General features: G+C 37.7%; 1 pseudogene; it reads left to right on the top strand.

The window, feature by feature from the left end:
- Positions 1-1,368: 1,368 nt before the first annotated feature.
- The window catches only part of LOC130455955 (phosphate carrier protein, mitochondrial-like), a 30,810-nt pseudogene continuing 11,300 nt past the window's right edge, over positions 1,369-20,878 (top strand).

The raw sequence follows: 20,878 nt of genomic DNA on the forward strand, positions 1-20,878 counted from the left end.
AGGAAATGAATCAAATAACCAAGGAAAATATTATTAATTAATTAATTAATTTAAAAAATAAAGTTATATGTTAGCACTGCCTACCCTTCTACAATAATTTTTTTAACTAAAAAAAAAAACTCTTCTTTTCCATTATGTCTAGTTTGTCCTCAGTTCCTGATATAGACACTCTATTGGCTGCTCTAGGGACACTGCTAAGAAAAGGACACTAATGAAAAAGTTGAAATTTTCTGGTCCTGAGAAGTTGACAAGATTCTCTGTTGGTTAAATGGTGGGGACCAAGGATCTTCTTTATCTTTCAAGCAACTCCTTCTCAAAGAAATAGTAGTTGTAGCTCAGTGGATTACAAGCCAGTCCTGTAGATAGGAAGTCCTAAGTTCAAATCTGTGATCAGATACTTCCTAGCTGTGTGACTCTGGGCAAGTCATTTAACCTCCATTGCCTAGCCCTTACCACTCTTCTGCCTTGGAACCAATACACAGTATTGATTCTAAGATGGAAGGTAAGGGTTTAAAAAAATAGTAGGTTATTCTTTATTTTGGCTTACTATTTACTCTTTTGTTTTATTATTCCAAATTAGATTGTTGTTTTTTTTTTAAATCCCCATAGATATGACCAAATTTCTTAACCAATCTGAATAGACTTCCTGTTGCACCTAGTTCATACCTTTGATTGATTAATTAACTTAAAATGTGTTTAAATAAAGATATCGGAGCTAAATGAGTTAAAGCAATCGATTGATTGACTCAGTCCACCTTCAGCCTGACATCATTCATCCCACTCTCCTTTTCCATCCTGGCTGTTGTTATTGTGACACCCTTTAGCTACTATCTGAAAATCTTCCTTGAAAAGGAATAGGGTTGAGGACAGCTAAGCGGCTCAGTGTATTGAGAGCAAGGCCTAGAGATGAGAGGTCCTGGGTTCAAACTTGACCTCAGATACTTTCTAGCTGTGTGACTCTGGGAAAGTCACCTAACTGTCATGACCTCTATCACTCTTCTGTTTATATTGACTCTAAGACAGAAGGTAAGGATTAAAAAAAATAAACGGAATTTGGTATGTCCAAGGCAGAGTATAGGGAAATTATCATCTCCTTCATTCTTGGACATTCTAAAGCAGTTGGATTTCTATCTGTCTGTCTGACTGCAGCCTCACTATTGAGCTTTCCATCTAAAAAACATCTCTGAAAGCTATGATCTTAACCAGTGAATTAAAGCAGTCCCCTTTCCTTCCCATTGCTGCTATGCCTCACATCAATAAGCAAGGGCAGGATATTGTCCCTCCCACCCTTTGGAGAACGAGAATTTATTTCCTAAGAAAAATACAGAGTCAAAAAAAATGATTTCAACACTGAAAGAAACACAGATCATGGCGTGCATTCGTGAGAGCTTTTGTGAGCCGCTACTGTGGAGAATGGCTTGTATAATTGTATTTGGGGACCGCTCTTGTAGTCGAGATTTATAGTTTTTTTACTTGTAAAAACCTATTTCTTTCTATTTTAAAATATAGACTCTCAGCAAGTGTCACCCTGAAGAATTGGGCCCGGCAGAGTATTTTGTTACATTTTAGAAGAAAAAAAATGCGTCAGGCTGTTACACTATTAAGGCACACCAATGGAGCTGCCACTCTCCACCTCATTATTCAAGCCTCTCTTTAGTTCAATTATACACCTCTCCAGCTAAGGAAGATAGATGAAGGTCATTTGGGAGCTGTAAACCACAATGCCTTGAATGCAGAACTCTGTTCTTAAACTGATTTACACCTTGTCCTCTAGTGTTCTACAGCAGGGGCTTCAATTGAAAGGCAGGGACCATGATTGAAAAGCCCTTTTCCTGGTTTTAGCCTTCTCGCATCCGGTGCTGGCAATTATTATCTTGATTAAATGGCTGGAGACAATGGAAGCCTCCTTCATTATCTGGGTGGCAACAAGAAAACAAGACTGTAATCCCTCCCAGTGTGCCCCTCACCACTACCCCCAACAACAACAACAAGAAAGAGAAATGGCGGCAGCAGCCTATGTGCGGAGACATGGGGGAGGTGGCACTCTCTCTAGCGGTCAGGATGCACTTCAGGGAGGCTCGCAGACATTTACATATCCTCTAAGTTAAACCTTGATTTTGTAGCTGGGTTTGGGGAAGAGGACTGTAATTGAAAGAAGCAATTTGCTTTGCCAGAATAGACAAAGCACAGGCATGCTGCTCAGATTTAACTCCCATATATCTCACAGTGTGAAGGATGTAACGTGGGCTCAAGAAAGTTAATTAAACAATGCAAATCCACAGGAAAATTCCCACCCATGCAAACAAAGATATATCTTTTAAAAAATGAAATAAGCTTATTTTGTTACCCCTTGGCTATTTGGGCTCCAGTTCCTATAACTTTATGCCAAGCAGATGACTCTTTTCCCAGTTTGGATTTTTTTTTTCACTCCTTTAGAGTTGTTTCATAAGGTTGTCACTGTGAGCTAACAGCAAACCATGAAAATCGTGAGCAGGGAAGGAAACTCTGAGACTGGGGCAACTGGGACCCAGGATCTTCAGTAGGATGGAATTTCATAAGAACCCATATTTCCATCTGGAAGCGACCTCAAAAACCTGGTTGTTCAACCAACTCATTTTACAGATGAAGAAAATGAGGCTGAATTTAAAGGACTTGGCCAGGGTCACAAAGCTAAAATCTTGAGATTGAATTTGAACTCAGGTTTTTCAGCTGCCAGGACTAATTCTTTTTTTTTTTTTAATTTAAAACCCTTATCTTTCATATTGGAATCAATACTGTGTATTGGCTCCAAGGCAGAAGAGTGGTCAGGGCTAGGCAATGGGGGTCAAGTGACTTGCCCAGAGTCACACAGCTGGGAAGTGTCTGAGGCCATATTTGAACTCAGGACCTCCAGTCTGTAGGCCTGGCTCTCAATCCACTGAGTCACCCAGCTGCCCCCCAGGACTAATTCTTTATCTACTGTGTCACTAAGCTGACTTTACTGTCACAAATATACTTATCTAGCTTTATTTACTTCCTTGCCTCCAATAGAAGATGAGCTACTTGAAGTCAGTGAGTTTTCCCATTTTGTATTTGTGGTGCCTCACACAGCACCTTGTATGTATTAGATAATTAATAAATACTTGTTGGATTGGCTTGGGAGGTGCTATTATCCTCCCCCTCCCCCCCCCGCCCCTTTCTTTACATTTTGGTCTTATGCCACACTCTCTCTTTCTTCAATCTATTTCAAGAAAGCCACATCTGTGTGAATACGACGGACCTGGTGATCTGGTCATTCTGATTTCCTTGTCCTTGGCTGAGGTTAAGTGAGTGCTGGTGGGATCCTATTGCTCAACAGTCTGCCTGAAGGAACTGTAGGCATTCCAGCATGCTGGATCCCTTCTTCTTGTCTGGTTTTAGTATACAGATAACACGGAATGCCAAAGGGGTACCTAACACTTTGCCTCTCACATCCAGCTTTTGGGGGCTTTTATTACTCTGTCAATGTTTTCATCGGGACACAAATGTCATCCTTTCCAAAGGCCTCCCATCTAAGGCCAAGGCAATCCCATTTACTTTTAAAGAAGAAACTAAAGGCGATATTTGAATATGCAAACCTAGTCTTTGTGCAGCCAGGCTTTTCTGCCCCTCTAAATGAACACTGTAAAGTATCCTGTGGTCAGAATCTCTTTTTATTAAGTAGGATTTGAAAAGTTGCTTAAACTCTCAAGGAATGTTAAGAAAAAAAAAGGCACCGGACTCATTAAATACAGGGCTGAGAGACAGAGTCTTTATTAACATTTAAAGTCCTCCCAGACAGGCTGCTAAGCTACAGAAGGTATTTTTAAAGACTGAACATTTTACAACTGCCCTAATTGTGCAACATAAAAGGGATTTGAAACATTTTCAGGATCAATTCAGTCTTTGGATGCCAGACAGCTGAACTGCATCATGGAATGTGATAAATTCATATAGATTGGAATTAGAAGCCATTTCAGTATTATAAGTAGGAACTGGGGTTTTATCTTGAGGATTTTATTATTGATTGAAATAAAATACAGCGAATCAATCCATTAACATGTACTTATTGGTCACCTACTGAATGCTCAACATTATCAGAACCATCCTCGAAAGGGGTGTCGGTAAGGTGTAGAGGTAGGGTAAATCTATGAGACTAATCCTAGGAAGTTTTTTGTTCCCATCATCTGATTGAAAGGAATTTCAAGGGCAGTCTCTCTGAGGAAACAAATGGAAGGTTTGCAAGATCTCAGGAACATCATTTTACGTAACAGAATCTTGAGGACCAGAGAAGTAAGTGATATATCTAAAGTGAAAAAAGTTTTAAGTAGAAGATCCAGAATTTGAACCCAGACCCACTGACTCCAAATCCAGCACTCTATTGTTCTGAGCTCCTTCAAATTGTCCTAGAACATTTGGTCTGTTTTTCCTCTACCCCTTCACTTTGCCTTATATTATGCTTCAATAATCACTGAAGTACAAGTAGGACCTCGTATTACACAAACAATACATGCAAATTCAGGTACACACAATTGGCAACTAGAAAAAATACCTAAAATAAAAAGTTTTAATTACTTGCTAAATCCATACCATTTTCCCAAGCGGCATGAAGTCTCACACCAATCACAACCATTTTCTCATGATTCATTACATTGTTTTGCACCAAACATTAGTTCTACATCGGTCTTTGTCCAGAGTTCTTGCTTGTAACAAACTGGGTTTGAGTCACAGCAGTGCTTCTTTTTGTTTTATTAATGCTTATTATATATATATGTATGTATATATATATATATATAGTTATAAACAATGACTCCAAAGTACAAGAATTGTGATGCTGGTAGCTCTGATAAGCCTAAGGAAAATCATAAAGTACCTATGTGTGTTACTATAAGAAATATTTCTTAAATAATGGGACTCACAATTATGCATGATTTTCAACTCATGCAAAGGGTCTTGGAGTGTATTGGTCACATAAAATGAGGCACTATTGTGCTTCGATCTCTTCTTTGCCCCTTATCTGTGTACTTGTGTCATTCCCAGTCTCCAAAATTTCCCCCACCTAAGATATTAACTTTCTGAAGTCAGAAGTCACATTTGGTCTATGTTATTTTTAGTATTCTATGTACCTATGATTCTACCTTGCATACAGCAGGCATTTAAACAAATGCTCACAGAATTGCCTTGAATGGGAATTTGGCCAAAACTCTACAGGAGAGGACTGAGTGTCTGTGGAAGAGGAATGGGGGAGTTGTCAAACTGCTGCTCTTAAGACTTGGCTAACCTTTCTGTGGATTAGTACTCCAGATCTTTTTTTTTCTTTTGAATCACCAACTGGGAGCCTTTCCTCCATTCCTTTTTCACCATTCCCTACTCCTGCCAACTCCAATAAACCTAGGACCACCCAAAGGAAGGGGGCCAGGGGAATTGTCCTTATTTACAATAGACTAGGGATGCTTCCGAACACTCTACTAGACTTGGTATGATACATAAAAGACAGAAGGCGTGGTTGAGAAACTTACAATCTAATCAAGTAAATGTTCTATGGATAAAATGCTCTATAAATATGAGGAGTTAATGTAGGCACATGAAACAACAGCGAATGAGACAATGCAATTTAAGGATTGATATGGTAGATACTGGAAGAAATAGAGTTCAGAGAAGAGGAAGAACAAGGAAAATAAGATAGTTTCAGGAAGACTCTGTATCCCAAAGAAGGATTACTGATTTCAGGCATCTAGTCTATGCCCCTAATTTTACAAATGAGGAAACTGAGTCCCTGGAGAACCAATTTGTTGGTCCATGAACATATAGCTAGTTTTTGGTGCTGTAGGAACTAGAATCAACTCTCTAGATTCCGAACACTCTTTTAACTACTTCATACTCTCTCCAACATCATCATTCTCATCCAGATCTCACATTCCATGAACATAGAATGAATTGATCTATGTTTTTAGTTTCCATTTCTATATGGATAGCCATAACTCTGACTCATATTTTCCAATTTTCAACCTGCAGAAAGGAGGAAGAGAGGGAATGTCTGAGTTCATAAGATGTGATATCTGCAGATGGATTAATAGCCAACAGAGCTACCCCTAGAGAATGCTGTCTCAGGCTGGTTCTTTAAATGAGTCAAATCATTAGTAACTGACATTTCCAGACTCACAAAGAGCCCTCACTCCTAAAATATATATCTTGTTTTGTCCCTATTATTTCTGGACTCAGATCACAGAGTACTCTGCTCTTGCTATGGTCTCACCACCTTTCTAAGGGTGCTTAGCAGAGATAATAAAATTTCAATAGGTAGATAAAATATAGATAGATAGAGATGATAGACAAAGATAAATGATAGAAATAAAGATAATAGAGATATCGAAAGATAATATATAAATGATACTGATAGAGATATAAATGATAAAGAAAGATGATAACAACATACCAATATAAATGATAGAGTGATAAAGAAGAGAACTACAGAGATTGATATAAATCAATGGTAGATAGATATAGATAAAGAAAATATAAAGGCAGCTTCAGCATGGCAATTAGAAAGTGGACATTAGAGCCGGGAAGCTATAGGTCTAAGCCCTGTTTCTGACACATATTTTCTTTTATTTTTGTTGTTTCTTTTCCCATTTCTCTTAGTATTAGCCTCTTTTTTAAACTCTAGCTATATATATATATATATACTTATCCATACATATTTATATTTATGTCTTGGCATTTTATCCTATATAGTTTGTCACTATTCCCTCTAAGTATAATTCTTACTACCCAGGTGATAATGACAATTTTTAAGAGTTCCAATATCCTCTTTTCTTGTAGGGTTACATATCATTTTAACTTATTGAGTCCCTTAAAAAAGTTTTTTTTTTGTTTTGTTTTTTCCCCCTTTCTTAGTTACCTTTTGATGATTCTCTTGAGCTCTGTGTTTGGGCATGAAATTTTCTATTCAATTCTGGTCTTTTCTTTACAAATGCTTGGAAGTCTTCTATTTTATTAAATGGCCATACTTTCCCCTGCAAGAATATAGTCAGTTTTTCTGGGTAGTTGATTCTTGGTTGTAGACCTAGTTCCCTTGTTTTCTGGAATTTCATAATTGTGAAGATTGGATTTAGCTATCTCCTGATTGTAACAATGAAGGTACTTAGCTCTTCCTTTATAGTGAAGCTAGAATTGTAAGCTACAATCTATTTTTAGATTTTAACTACAAAAAGGTGTTAAGTAACTACAAAAGGTGAACTTACCAAAAGTGGTATTAAGTAACCCAAAAAGATATAATCTAACCAGAGAAGGTGAGAACTAAAGAGTTGGCAGTCCTGGAGAAAATCTAACCAAAGAAGGTGAGAACTAAAGAATGGACAGTCCTGGAGAAAAGTGTCTGCTGTGATTGGTAGATGTGAAATTTAGGGGAGGTGACACAAGAGAAAAAGATCTTTAAAAAGAGGACCAAAAGGCAGATGGCGATCATTTGGATTCAGAGATCATTCATTCAGATTCAGACATTTGGACAGTCTTTTGGACATTCAGGCATTGACTCGGAGGAGCAACTGGAAGACAGACCATTGAGGAATGACCAGAAGGTAGACACCCAGACTTCTTTTAGACTGTCACCATTTGTGAATGAAAAGCTGACTTAGTAACCCCACCTTACTAGAGGCATGAAGTCTCCAGTTAAGGCTCATCTTCTTGAGACTCTCTTTCCCTGGCTGGGACTTAGAGATTTTAACTGGTATCAGAAGAAACCAGAGTTTCTCTCTCTCTCTCTCTCTCATTCCTTAATATCTTCCTTCTATTATAAATATGGTAAATAAATGACCATAAATTCCATTTCCTTTGGTAATTCATTTTGGGATTTAGAAATTAAATCCCTGGTGACCACCTAATAATATATTTCAGTCCAACCACAATTAATTTTAACATATTCCATGCCTTTTGGTTCTTCAGTGTAAAGCAGCCAGATCCTGTGTTATCCTCACTGTAGTTCCATGTTATCTGAATGACTCCTTCTTAGCAGCTTGTAATATTTTTCCTTGGTCTGGTAGTACCTGAATTTGGCTATAACATTCCTGGATGTTGTCATTTGGGGATTAAGTACAGGAGGTGATCTGTGGATTCTTTCAATCTGCACTTTTTCCTCTTGCTCTAGAATGTTGGGGCAGTTTTCTTGGATAATTTCCTTTAGAATGATGTCCAGACTTTTTCTTTTTTTTATGGTCTCCAGTAGACCAAGGATTCTTAAATTGTCGCTCCTGGGCCTGTTTTCTAAATCTTCTGTCTTGTGGATGAGGTGTTTCATATTTTCCTCAATTTTTTCATCCCTGGATTTTTGGTCATCCTTCTCCTTCTGGTCTGATTTTCTTTGGAGGTCATCTTTCATCACCTTTGCCTCATTTTCGAGCTGATTATTTTTGGCTTTCAAGACACTATTTTCTCATTTTAGTTCAAGTACCTTTGTTTCCAGATGACTTATCTTGCTTTTTAAGTTCTTTTTCCAGTTGTCTTCAGCCTCTCTTAATTGTGTTTTGAATTGTATTGAATATTGTATTTGTATATTGTATATTGTGTATTTGTATTTTTGTATTGTATATTTTGTATTTTGTATTGTGTATTGTAACTGTATATTGAGTTCTTCCAAAGCCTGTGTCCAATTCGCTGTAGTTTTTGTGTTTTTGCTTGCTGTTCCTTAATCCTCCTCTGTTTCATTTGCTCTTTGTTCAGTGCCTGGATAGAAGCTATTGATTGTAATTTCTTTTTTTTTCTTTTTCTGTTGTTTACTCATATTTGCCCTTTCTTTCCCCCTTAGTTGCCTGTAATCTTGCTCTTCTCATTATGTGCTGGGTCTGTGGGTTTGGGCTTTTCTGTCATGAGGGAACTTCTTCTCTGCTCTACTGATTGGTCAGGTTGGGTGTCAGATCTTACCCAGCTGTTAGCAGAACCTGAAAAGGAGCTGGCCTTCCCACTTTGTTTTTAAGGTGCTCTGTAGTAGTTGCAGTCTTCACTCTTGGAGCTTGATCAGCAAGGCTATCAGAGTAGTGTGTAGAGGAGGAGTATTGGAACTTGAGCTTCCCTGCGCTCTGAAGGTTTGATAAGATTAAGTCAGGGCGGAACTATTCTTTCAGAGTTGGATGTGCTCTGAGGCCAAAATCTTGGGAAAGGGGTGGATACAATATGGAGTGTCTCAGCTGCAATTGGGCTGGCTGCCTTCTCTGAGCTTCTCTTCCAGCTGTCTCCCCACCACCAGTGTTCAAAGCCCTGAGCCTGGCACAGCTTTACCCACAAGGTACTCCCTCCAAACTAACACCCTTGCCTACCCAGAGATTCAAGCCAGTGCTGGAGGCTCAGTAGTATAGGTGGGGGAGGGGTCCTGGGACCTTCCCTTTTCCTTCCCCTTAAACCCTAGTGTTCTTGAATTCAGGATTTTTTGGGGAATATCTTTTAAGCTGAGTCTAGCAGGGAGGTTCCTTATCTCTGTCCTGTTGTTAGATTTGGTTTTCCATCCCCTAGGAACATTTTGTTTTTAATTGGCGAGGAAGGGTTTTCAGAGGTCTGAATTTTTGCTGCCTCTACACTGCTATCATGGCTCTGCCCTCTACTGCTCTGCCCACACTACTCATATTTTCTATGGGTCCTGGGAAAACCACTTAAACTTTCAGTGCTCTAGGTTACTAAGACTTTAATTTATAGAAGTTTCCACTACCAGCATTTTTAGAGTGAGTTTCCTCATGAAGGAATTACCTATGCCAGTGGAATTCCAGGTCCTATCCTGATCCCTTTTGATAGTACAGTCATCATTATTTACATAAATTATTATACTTTATAGTGATTGAATTAAGTATCAAAAGAGGAAAAGAACCAAAGAATTTGGGAATCATCCAAACTGCAGACTTTCCATATAGAAATGGAAACTAAAAACATAGATCAATTCATGATATGTTCATGGGATATGGGAATAGGATGAGAATAATGAGACTGGAAAAAGTGTGAAGTAGTGAAAATAGTGTTATTAGGAATCATGAAAGTTTATTCTAGTTCCTACAGTGCTAAAAATAGACTTACCCTTAGAGGATTATAGTATTATATGAAATTATGTATTCATTTATGGGGTTTGGCCAATGTTAAAGTACTCAAAAAATATAAATTAACGTTTTTTTAAGGAGTGAAGAATGACATATGAAGGCTTATTGCAAACTCAAACACATAGAACCTCATATTGGAAGGGCACCATGCTATAGTGGAAAGAATTCTGGATTTAGCATCAGAAGACTTTGGTTCAAATTCTGGCACTGCTAATTGTATAACTTTGGGTAAGTCACTTAGCTTTTCTAGGATTCAATTCTTCTTTGTAAAATGAAGAGTGTGGGACTAGAGAGCCCCTTAGGTCCCTTCTAGCATTGCATTTGTGATTCTGTGCTCTCATGACCTCAGAGGTCATTTAATAAAATGCATACCAGAGCAGAAATCTCCTTTTCCACAACCACAATAAGTGATCATTCCATCCCATTTGATGAGCTACAGTGATAGAGATTATTAACCTTTTTGAAAATTGTGTAAGAAAAAAACAGATAGAATTGATAATGATGCATACTAAAGAATGATTTTCCATTTAGACATTCTTATCTTGAAGAAAATCTGGTGTACTTTTAAGAGAAAAATTTTTCTCCTTGAATACACAGTATTATGTACTTCAGGGAATTAGAATAAATAAGATAGCAGATATTCAGAGACCCAAGTATTCCTAAACATCTTACTATTTTTAGAAAACACTTAAAGAATAAATATATTGCTATTCACAGAATAGTGAGAGGAATCATGTTCAATAAGTGGAATACACATCTATATTCTTTGTGTAACTCTAGGTCTGGAACAGCAAAATTCTGCTCTTTCTCCCATCCTTTGCCCCAAGCTAGGCTCCAATGACTCAAGTTCAATGCTAGAGTTTAGCACCAAAACACAACCTCCTATTGCCCCCTCCCCACAATGTGGCCTCTAGGAAATATTAGAATACAGCTCAAAGATAGCTTCTCTAGGACTTCCACAAAAGTGTGAATATAAAAGGTTCCCAGATCATATACAAGCACTCAAGTTAATAAGTGAATGTATTGGTATTTAGAAAAGACTTTTTATTACACTCCAAAGAAAACACAGCAAACACAGAAGCTCTTTGTATAAATAATTAGTGTAATCCTTCTCTACCAACACACCTCTCTTTCCACTGAGATCTACATTTTCTCATGGTTCTGAACTTCCATAGTGTTGTTGTACCATATATATATATATATATATATATATATATATATATATGTATGTATGTATAGTTTGGACTCTTCTAGGAAATTAAACAAACTTGGGGTTATTAGTGAAACAACCCCCTTGGCATTCTCGTGAAATCACACTTACACCCAAGAGATTTATACGGTCATCTTGCCTTATGATATGTAACATTTAAAAGAGTGGTTGGCATAAACTGTGACTGTGAAAATATGGTTTCAAGACATCGTCTTGGAGCTAAATCAAATATAAAGTGGTCGCCAGGGAAAAATTCCCAAATATGAAATATACCTAAGTCAGCTGGGTTTTTATGGAGATTTTAATTAATACAAATAAGGAATTAATGAGAGAGAGAAAGAGAAAACAATGAGAAAAGGGCTAGGCCAGCCCAGGCCAGCCTAGGCTTTAAGCCTTAAGAGAGAGATCAGTCAGTCTTTAATCCACTCACCACAAGATTTGTCCCAAGCAAGATTCTAGTGTTCAGAGAGACCCAGCTACTCCAACTAGTCCACGCTCCAATTCAGCTTTGGCAAACTGAATTTTCAGAGACCTTTTCTGACCTCCTTTTAAAGAGAATTTTCTCCTATGTCACCTTTCCTAAGTTCTCACATCTATCAAGCACAGTAGATGTTTTCCAAAGGATGGACCATTCTTAATTCACACCTTCTTTAGTTCTCAACTTCTCTGAGTAGACTAAAACTTCTGAGTAAGTTCACACCTCTTTGTCCCTTGCAAGTTTGCAAGTTGCCTGACCTTTTAATGATTAATTTGACCTTCATAGATACTTAGCACCTTTTTATATTAGATCTAAAAATAGACCCAGCTTAAGGTTTTTTAGCTTTACCTTAAGTGTGGGTTAAGTACTTTTCATTGTTCAGTAAAGAGTTTACAACTTTATCTTCCCCTAAAGTATGCTTAAGTATGGGTGGAGTAATGTTAGAGTTCTCATATTCCTGACTAAGTCCCTTCATTGTTTAAAATGGGGAATGGTCTTAACCAAATCTTCTGAAGTAGGGTCTGAGAATTTTTAAGATTCACAGATATTATCCCAAGGGGATGGATTCCCATAGAAAGGAAAAGCAATATAAGGAGACCAGACAGACAATCTGTTCTTCCTCTCATTAAAAGGCTGACTTCCTGAATACAAACTTGAATTTGCTAGAGATAAGATCCAAAGGGTATCCTTGCCCTGGAATTCTATTGTTCTTATAGGAAGGATGAATTCTGATATTGCAATGCCAAGGATCTTGCCTCTTCCATGCCATGTAGACACCTAGATATAGTCTTCCAGGAGGATGGATTTCATGAATTCTCATTATGCTAATGGAAAGTTCATATTTAGCAACAACACAGAAACTCATGATTCTCTCTCAATAGCTGACATTTCTTCAGCTAAAAGATCATGTCCTTACTTCTCTATGTATTGGGCTAGGAACTGTGTCTTATCTCTTCTGGGTCCCTTCTACTTTCTTGCTCATATAAAAGCAAATGTCATATTCTCCCTAGTAGAGCGGAAGCTTCTTGAGATCAGGGACCATGTTGTTTGTCATGTCTTTATATCCAATATGTAACACCATGTCTTACATGTAGTAGAAATTTAACAAATGTTTGTTGAATTAAATTTGAAAATAAATTAAAAAACAGAAATTGAGATATAGCAAATGACTTGTACACAATCTCTTGGCTAGTAAACATTGAAGCCAGACCTCTAAACAATGTCTTCTAATTCCAAATTTAATATTTTGTTGAATGTATCATGTAACGGGACATAATGGATACAAAGAACAGTAAGACTGCCTTCACAGACTTCATAATCCAGTGGAGATCATTTTGGGATGGTCTGAGCTTATATTTCTCTTTTAGAAAAAAAATATACAGCACTTTCCTAGGCCTTATTCTGTACTTGTCAGTCCCTTCTAGGTAACTCAGAATTGCAGAGTCCTGAGCACAGAAACATTTAGTAGAGATAATCTACAGATAAAGAATAGTTGAATGCTACTTAATCACAGTAGAATGATAAAATACTAATATTATTCAAGCCCAATGAGGCATTGTTAAATTATTGGCATCTCCATTTAGGGTTCCACATAATTATCCTTCTTATCATTGCAAGAATTTCAGAGCCTTTTATTAATCTGTATCATTCTGTACCACTCAGGAATATTTAGCCAATCAGATTCTCAGTAATGGTTATTGAACAGTCCTGACCTTATGAATATGAATAGCGGATGAACACAATGGAGTAGTACTTTTAATGACAATGGAACTGCCATGAGGAAAGAAGGAAGCTGTGGACTTAAAAAAAATAATTAAAATTGAAATGAGAAAAATCATAATTAGCTAAGGGGTTACCCCTATTGGTTTGAATGTTACTCATTTGCCCTTTGAACAATGAAGTATAGCTAGTCATTTCCTCTACATCTGGTTGTCCCAGCTGCTAACAGCAGGCTCATCCTTCGATTTAAATGTTGCGGGAATGTATTTAAAATATTTGGAAAAGAACAGCAGAAGGGGAAAAGCTTAGATGTACATTTTCAGGTAGCAATAAAACTTAAAGAACACCCCTTCAAAATGTCACAGGACCAAACAGAGCAATCCAAAAAATGTCTAGCCAAGTATTTGGCCCACAAAGTGATAAATAAAATTATTCAAGGATAGAGGGAGGAGAGAATATCAAGAGACAATGATAAATAATGAAATCTGGTGTGAAGTAAGTAGCCAGAGAAATTCTTGGGAAAATGGAATGAAATGAGCAAGATTAGAAAGATATAAACAAACTGATTAGTATATTTTAAGAAAATGTGGTGACAGGAAGTCTTAAAAGGTGAGCATGGTCTTAAAGGGAATCGAGGTGAAATTTGAACTAGCCTCTTGATCTCAAGGAATCAAAATTCGCTCTCATCCAACTCTAATCAGCACGGTGCATATTGATGATATATAAGCTCACACTAAACCAAATGCTTCTACTTCTCCACACTCAGGTATGTGATATGGAAATCATATTAAAAGACTGATATATATTAATTTAAGGTCGCCAAGGAATTCAGCTATGTAATTCCTAAATGAAAACTCAAGTCAGCAGTCAACCTTTTATGGAGTTTTTTTAAAATTACTAACAGGAGGAAGAAAGGTATGAGAGAGAGAGAGAGAGAGAGAGAGAGAGAGGGAAAGAGAAAGGGGAGAGATGGGAATAGGGCTTAAATACCCCCTTTGCTTAGGCTGGGCCAAAGGCCCAAGCCCTTAGATAGCCGAGTCAAAGAAAAGAGATCAGTCCCTATCACTCACGTGACCAAAATGGAGAAAGTCTCAGGGCCTCCACCTCAAGCACCAGCCTCCAACCACCTCCTTTCCTCTACCCAGGAAGTCTCCAGACTCCTCAGCTGTCCTCTACCTCACTTCCTATGTCTCACCTGTGCCAATGGTGGCTCTAGCTTCACCCAGGACTGCCCAGAGGTCTGTCCCTTTTGCACATGTCTGTTGAAGGCCACATTCTCAAATAATTAAATCTTGAGCTTTGCTGCAGCCCTTCCTAAATCCTGTTACCCTGAGTAGGGTGGAGATTGTAGTTTCCAAGACCTGATTCTGTCATTCCAAGTATCTCCATTGTTATTGATCAGGAAATAGCCAAATCCCATCCTCTAAAGAGTGGTTTGAACAGGGTTGAGTAGTTTTGAAATTCACAATCCCCCTGAGGCCCAAGGAAGGCTAACCTCTCTGATGGGTCTTGTAAACATACTAGCTATGAAATTACAATAGTTAGAGATAAGGGAGAAATAGGAGAGATAGAGAGAGACAGCAAAACCAATGTTTTGCTGGGCACATTGACAAAAGCCAATTAGGGGGCAGTCCCCTTTGGCAGAAGAGTGTACATTCAAAATAAATTCAATCAACCTTCAGTTCAAGCAACCACACCCCAAGGTTCATTCTTGATCTTGATGTAATGTAGGTTTTCTGGCATCTTTCTGCAACAGTTCATTCTCTGGATTTAGGAGTTAGCAAGCTTCTTCCTTGAAGATATTTCTCAAACAAAAAAAAAACTTTTCAAAATCTTGGAATTTTTTATTTATTTATTTATTTATAGATTTATATATAAATATATATCATTATATATTTATTTAGTATTAATAAAATTTTTGTCAATGCGTTCAGCAATTATTGGGTTTTTTTTCTTATCCTCAAATTATTGTAATCTTTAAATTGATTATGTTTTTATGATCCTTTGGGGAAGGACTTCTTCCCAGAGGATCAAATGGTGGAATGTAAAATTGATATTTGAACTCTGGACTTCAATCCCCACAAGTCCTTGCTCTACTTCCCCAAAATACTTTGTAATCTCACGGAATTCTGAGGTGGGCGAGAATGAGAAGGTACTTAAGCTGATTGCGAAGACTTTTGAGAGCTCTCTCTTTTTGGACTTCCGTTTTGGGGCAGACGTGGCTCTTTCCATAATGTAGGTGAGGTCTTGTCTAGGCCTCTGGCCTAGGCACGTTTTCCTTATCCTGTATTTTCTTTAATCCTTAATCCTTAATAAACCTCTAAAATATATATAATACTCCTTGCAGAGAGAAATTAATTTCTACCTGCCTCAGTCTCCCCTAAATTTTAATCTTTACAGGTACCACTCTTGTTCCGGCTCCATTAAGTAAAGCTACATGAGCATCCACACATTCAGTATTGACTCTTCTAAAATATAGACCAATTTGGAGTCACTTCAGCTTGGCAAAGTCTATAGAATCTTATAATATGAGATAGACTAAGAAAGATTAGGGCCTTTAATGAGAGCACTCATCTAGGGTGAAGACATCATAGGCACCTTTGAACTTATCTCTCATAAGTAGGACAGGTGATAAATACAACCATTTAATTAATAAGAATTTTATTCCTCTACTATATAATAGATGCTGTGCTTGATTCTGGAGCTTCAAAGGCAAAAATGAACAATTCTTGACTCAGTAAGCTTTCATTCTATTGGCATTCCTTTGGTGAAATTCTATTTTTTTTAATCACATAGATTCAGACATTGTTTTGTTGTCCTTCAGTTGTTTCTAAATGGTGTCCAACTCTTTGAGTCTCTATTTGAGATTTTCTTGGCAATAGACTCAAGTGGTTTGCCATTCCTTTCTACAGTTCATTTTATAGATTAAGAACCTGGGGTAAATAGAGTTAAATGACTTGCCCAGAGTCATCCAGCTAAGAAGTGTCCAAATTGAGGTTTTAACTCAGAAAGATGAGTCTTTCTGACCTGGGCTTAGCACTCTGTCTACTCTATCACTTGGCTGTTCTTTCAGACAGTATAAGTTCAGCTGTTTTAATTACTTCTGTGTGCAGATCTCCCTTTCTTTTTCCTCTCAAAAAAAAAGAGGACATATTGAATTACCCTGCATCAGGAGCTGAGGAAGTTGGGAGCTTGACAGAATTAGTCAGGTTATGTTACTAGACAAGTAAATGGAAGGTTCTAATGAGGTTAAAGCCAGGCATGGAATAAAGGTGACTGGTGGGGAGAGTTGAGGACAGGAAGTCATTAGCTGAGTCCTAGAGCAATAGGGCAAATAAAGGGAAAGAGAATATCCTTATAGATCAAGGTCAAGGAAATACCAAGATGGAAGTATGGGAAGGTGTGGAACAGAAATAGCTGGTGACAAAATTAACCTGAGGCAAAGACCTAGTCTAAGGCAACATCCTTAAAAAAATGGAAGCATCTAAGTAATATATTACCCTTGCCTCTCAAATACATTCCCCAAACCAATTACCCATCACCCAAAAGGTGATAGAAACTTGTAATATCTGGTAATTTCTACTATTTAAATGTATTGACTATTGACTGAAAGTAAAGATGGGTCCTTTAACTTGGAAGGGATGCTGCCTACTGATGACCCTTATATTCCACTAGAATTTTGTTTCTGCTTAATATTGTCTTTATTTACTTTGTCCCAGTCATTATGTATATTGTTCTCTGGGCTCTGCTTTACTTCACACAAGTTGTCCCATGTTCTCCTAAATTCTTCATATTTGTCATTCTTTACAGCATAGTAATACTCCATCACATTCAGACATAGGCCATTGTTTGCTCAGACATTCCTATTACTGAGAACAAATTGTATTTCTATCTTTTAAAAAAATTACCAATAGTGTTGATTTGAATATTTTTATTCATGTTATTTTTTCCTATTGCCAATAACCTTAGGGGCATAATTCTAGTAGGGAGATCGCTGGGTAAAGGATATAAAAAAATTTAGTAACTTTTTTTCATAATTTCAATGTATTATTCAGAGTGGTTGAACCAATTCGCAAATGCATTAGCAGTGAATTAACATGGTTGTCTTCCCATAACCCCTTCAAAAATTAATCTTCCCAGCTTTTACTATCTTTGTTAATTTGATGAGTGTGGTGCGATATCTCAAGGTTATTTTAATTTGCATTTCTCTGATTATTAATGATTTTTAACAAATTTTCAAATGATTGTTGAGAGATGGTATTTCTTTTTGCTAAACTACTTTTTTCATATCCTTTAAATATTTGTCTTTAAGGGAAAGTCTCAAATCTCATGAAACCCTGGAAGTTTCCCATAGATTTTAAATTCCAGATTCATCATTTAGCCCCCAATTTATGATGAGATCTATAACTCATAAGTAGTTATGGCTTTGAGTTTTCAAAGTGCCTTCCTCAAAATAACCTTATGGCTATAGTATGATTATTATTGTCATGTTACTCAGGGGGAGACTGAGACTCGATTAATGACTTCTTGGAAACTCCCTAGGGATTGGTTGCCTTTCTGAATACTTGTGGAATATTCAGAAATGTGTGGAGTATTCAGAAATGGAGATTCTAGATGTAAAATAAAAGGTTTCCTCCACTGACTAAGATGGTCTATCAGTGGAATACAGAGAGTTTCTGAGGGCAGGTCAGTGTGAGAGGGAAAGAGCCAAAGCTTGAGAGAATCTAGCTTCTGTCTTCCTCTCTCTTCCCTGAGGGAGGGAGGCTATCAGTTGTAACATTAAGTTCCTTGATGTAATGGCTGGAGGAGAACTGAAGACAAACTTCCCCTATCTACCAAACCTCTGGATGTCCTCAGGGCCTCTACCTCAAAGAGGGTCTAGAGGCAGACCCCAGCAAGGAGCCTTGCCTCAGAAGGGGTGGCCTCAGGAAACTCTTTGTGACATTTGACTCTTGTTCTATATTGTACACCCTTTCAAACTATACTCAGAGGCTAGATGAGAATCTGACTGCTTTATGAAGTGTTTAATACAGGATCTCAGGTAAACTGGGTAAAGGAAGGAGGGAATAGGTGGCCCTGTTGTCACCTAAACAGTTCTTGGTCTGAATGGCATGAAATTTTGCTCATTCAGATTTCACCATCCCTTCCCAGTCATAATAAACCCTCTATTAGCTTATATATCTATTTGACCTAAGAGATTGTAAAAGGAATAGGTGCAGGAAGGACAAGGGAGCTGGACTCTCCTTTCTGGGAGTCCACAGCCCACCCTCAGGGGTCTGAGATATCTTCTCCTCAGATTAGAGGTGGTCGGAGATGTTTGATTGAAGAAAGGTCAATACTAGGCTTGAAAGTAGGAACAGGATCCTCTTAGGTGGCTTTCAGTGATTCCTCAGCCCCTGAACCAGGCTTGTCAGGTCCAAGACCCAGATTAGAAGCCTAGAAGCTCCTCAGAACTTTCCCAGAGCAGTTCTCCTTTTCCACAATTCTTTGCTCTTCAACCAACCCTGACCGCCTCAGCCCTGAAGTCAGGGTTCCAAATCTTGCCCTACCCCCATCCTTACACTTGGCTTTAACCTCGGGTCCATTTTCCATTTCCTATATACACTTATATCTTGGTTAAGAGATAAACATTAGGTCTGATACTCAAACCAGAGAATACTGATTCTAAGACCAATGCTTTGATCATTACACCATATGTTTTGAGTGTCATGCAAGCCATACTGTGCTCTCTCCTATCTGTAGTCTTTCAGGTAGGTGTTCTCACAGGAGTAAAGGCCTGTTAGGGACATTCCCTTTGGGCTAACTGGAATTCAAAGAGCGTTGTTTGAACAGAATTTTGTCTTGAGAAAGGAAACTTGGTAACCTTTTTTAAATTAATTAATTTATTAGTTTATTTATTTATTAAAACCATTACCTTCCATCTTGAAGTCAATACTATGTATTGGCTCGAAGGCAGAAGAGTGGTAAGGGCTAGGCAATGGGGGGTCAAGTGACTTGCCTAGGGTCACACAGCTGGGAAGTGTCTGAGTCCAGATTTGAACTCAGGACCTCCCATCTCTAGGCCTGACTCTTAATCCACTGAGCTACCCAGCTGCCCCCTTGGTAACCTTTTAAAGTGTGATCCAGACAGAAGATGGTGTTTATAACCAATGCAGTATTTTGACATGGAATCGAGGGGAACATAATGAAGAAAATGTGAAAACAAAGGGGAAGAGGAACAGCTAAGTTCCTTAGTAGACAGATGGATGCTATGCCTGAAGTCCAGAGGAACTGGGCTCAAATCTGGCCTCAGACACTTCCTAGCTGTGTGACCCTGGGCAAGTCACTTAAACCCAGTTGTCTAGCCCTTACCTCTCTTCTGCCACAGAACCAATACTAATTAGTGTCAATTCTGAAACAGAAGGTAAGGGTTTTTTTTTGTTTTTTTTTTTAAAGTGAAAAGGAAGACCATAGTGAATCTTGACTGGTGTGCATGATGACCTGAGTATCACAGTTTTGTTCTAGCCTTCTAACATCATTAAACTAATTTCAAATTCCTGTTCCACTATTTACTACTTGTATGACCTCAGGTAAATCTGACCTTTGTTTCTTTACATGAAAAATTATAGGATTAGACTTTGATGATCTTTGAAGTTGCCTTCCAACAAAAATTCTATGAATGAATTGTCATTTGCTAAATCAAATGATTAGGTATTTTAAAACATGATTGGTATTTTTACTAGGTCATATATTTTATAAATAAATAGAAACTTTCCTTTCCTTTAAACAGAGATAATAGGGAAAAGAAAGTTAAAATAGGCAACTTTGTTCTCCATTTGGTTTTATAGACCAGAATGTATCTAGAGGTTTTATTTTTTAAAATTGTTTCATTTTATGTGGCATTGATCCTGGTTTAAAATGTTTTAGATATATTTTCCTCATCGAACAAATTTGATACATTTATATTGAGTTCCTACACTATTAAGGAATCTGTACCCTGTATGAGATTTAGAAAAATTAAAGACATATTCCCTGTTCTCAAGGAGTTTCTAGGCAAGCAAGAGGAGACAATGTGCACACAGACCACACAAATGCAAAGCGGAATTTTAAAATTCAATAAAAGAGATACAAAATTATGTGGAATTCAGAAAACAAAGAGAGGGAGGATCTGGCAGAAGATCATCATCGGAACTTTCATGGAGAAGTTGACATTTATGCTGGTACTTGCATAAGTAGTAATTAGTGAAGCTGAGAGCAAAGGATTAGGGGGCAAAGAAAGACATTCTAGACAAAAGGAACAATATAATTAATAAAGAAGCACTTATTAGGCACCTACTCTATGCTAGGAACTATACTAGTTGCTGGGATACCCACATGGGAATGAAACACTGACACAAATTGGAAATTAGTCTAACAACA

This window comes from Monodelphis domestica, chromosome 8 (assembly GCF_027887165.1).
Source record: "Monodelphis domestica isolate mMonDom1 chromosome 8, mMonDom1.pri, whole genome shotgun sequence".
Classification (NCBI taxonomy): Eukaryota; Metazoa; Chordata; class Mammalia; order Didelphimorphia; family Didelphidae; genus Monodelphis; species Monodelphis domestica.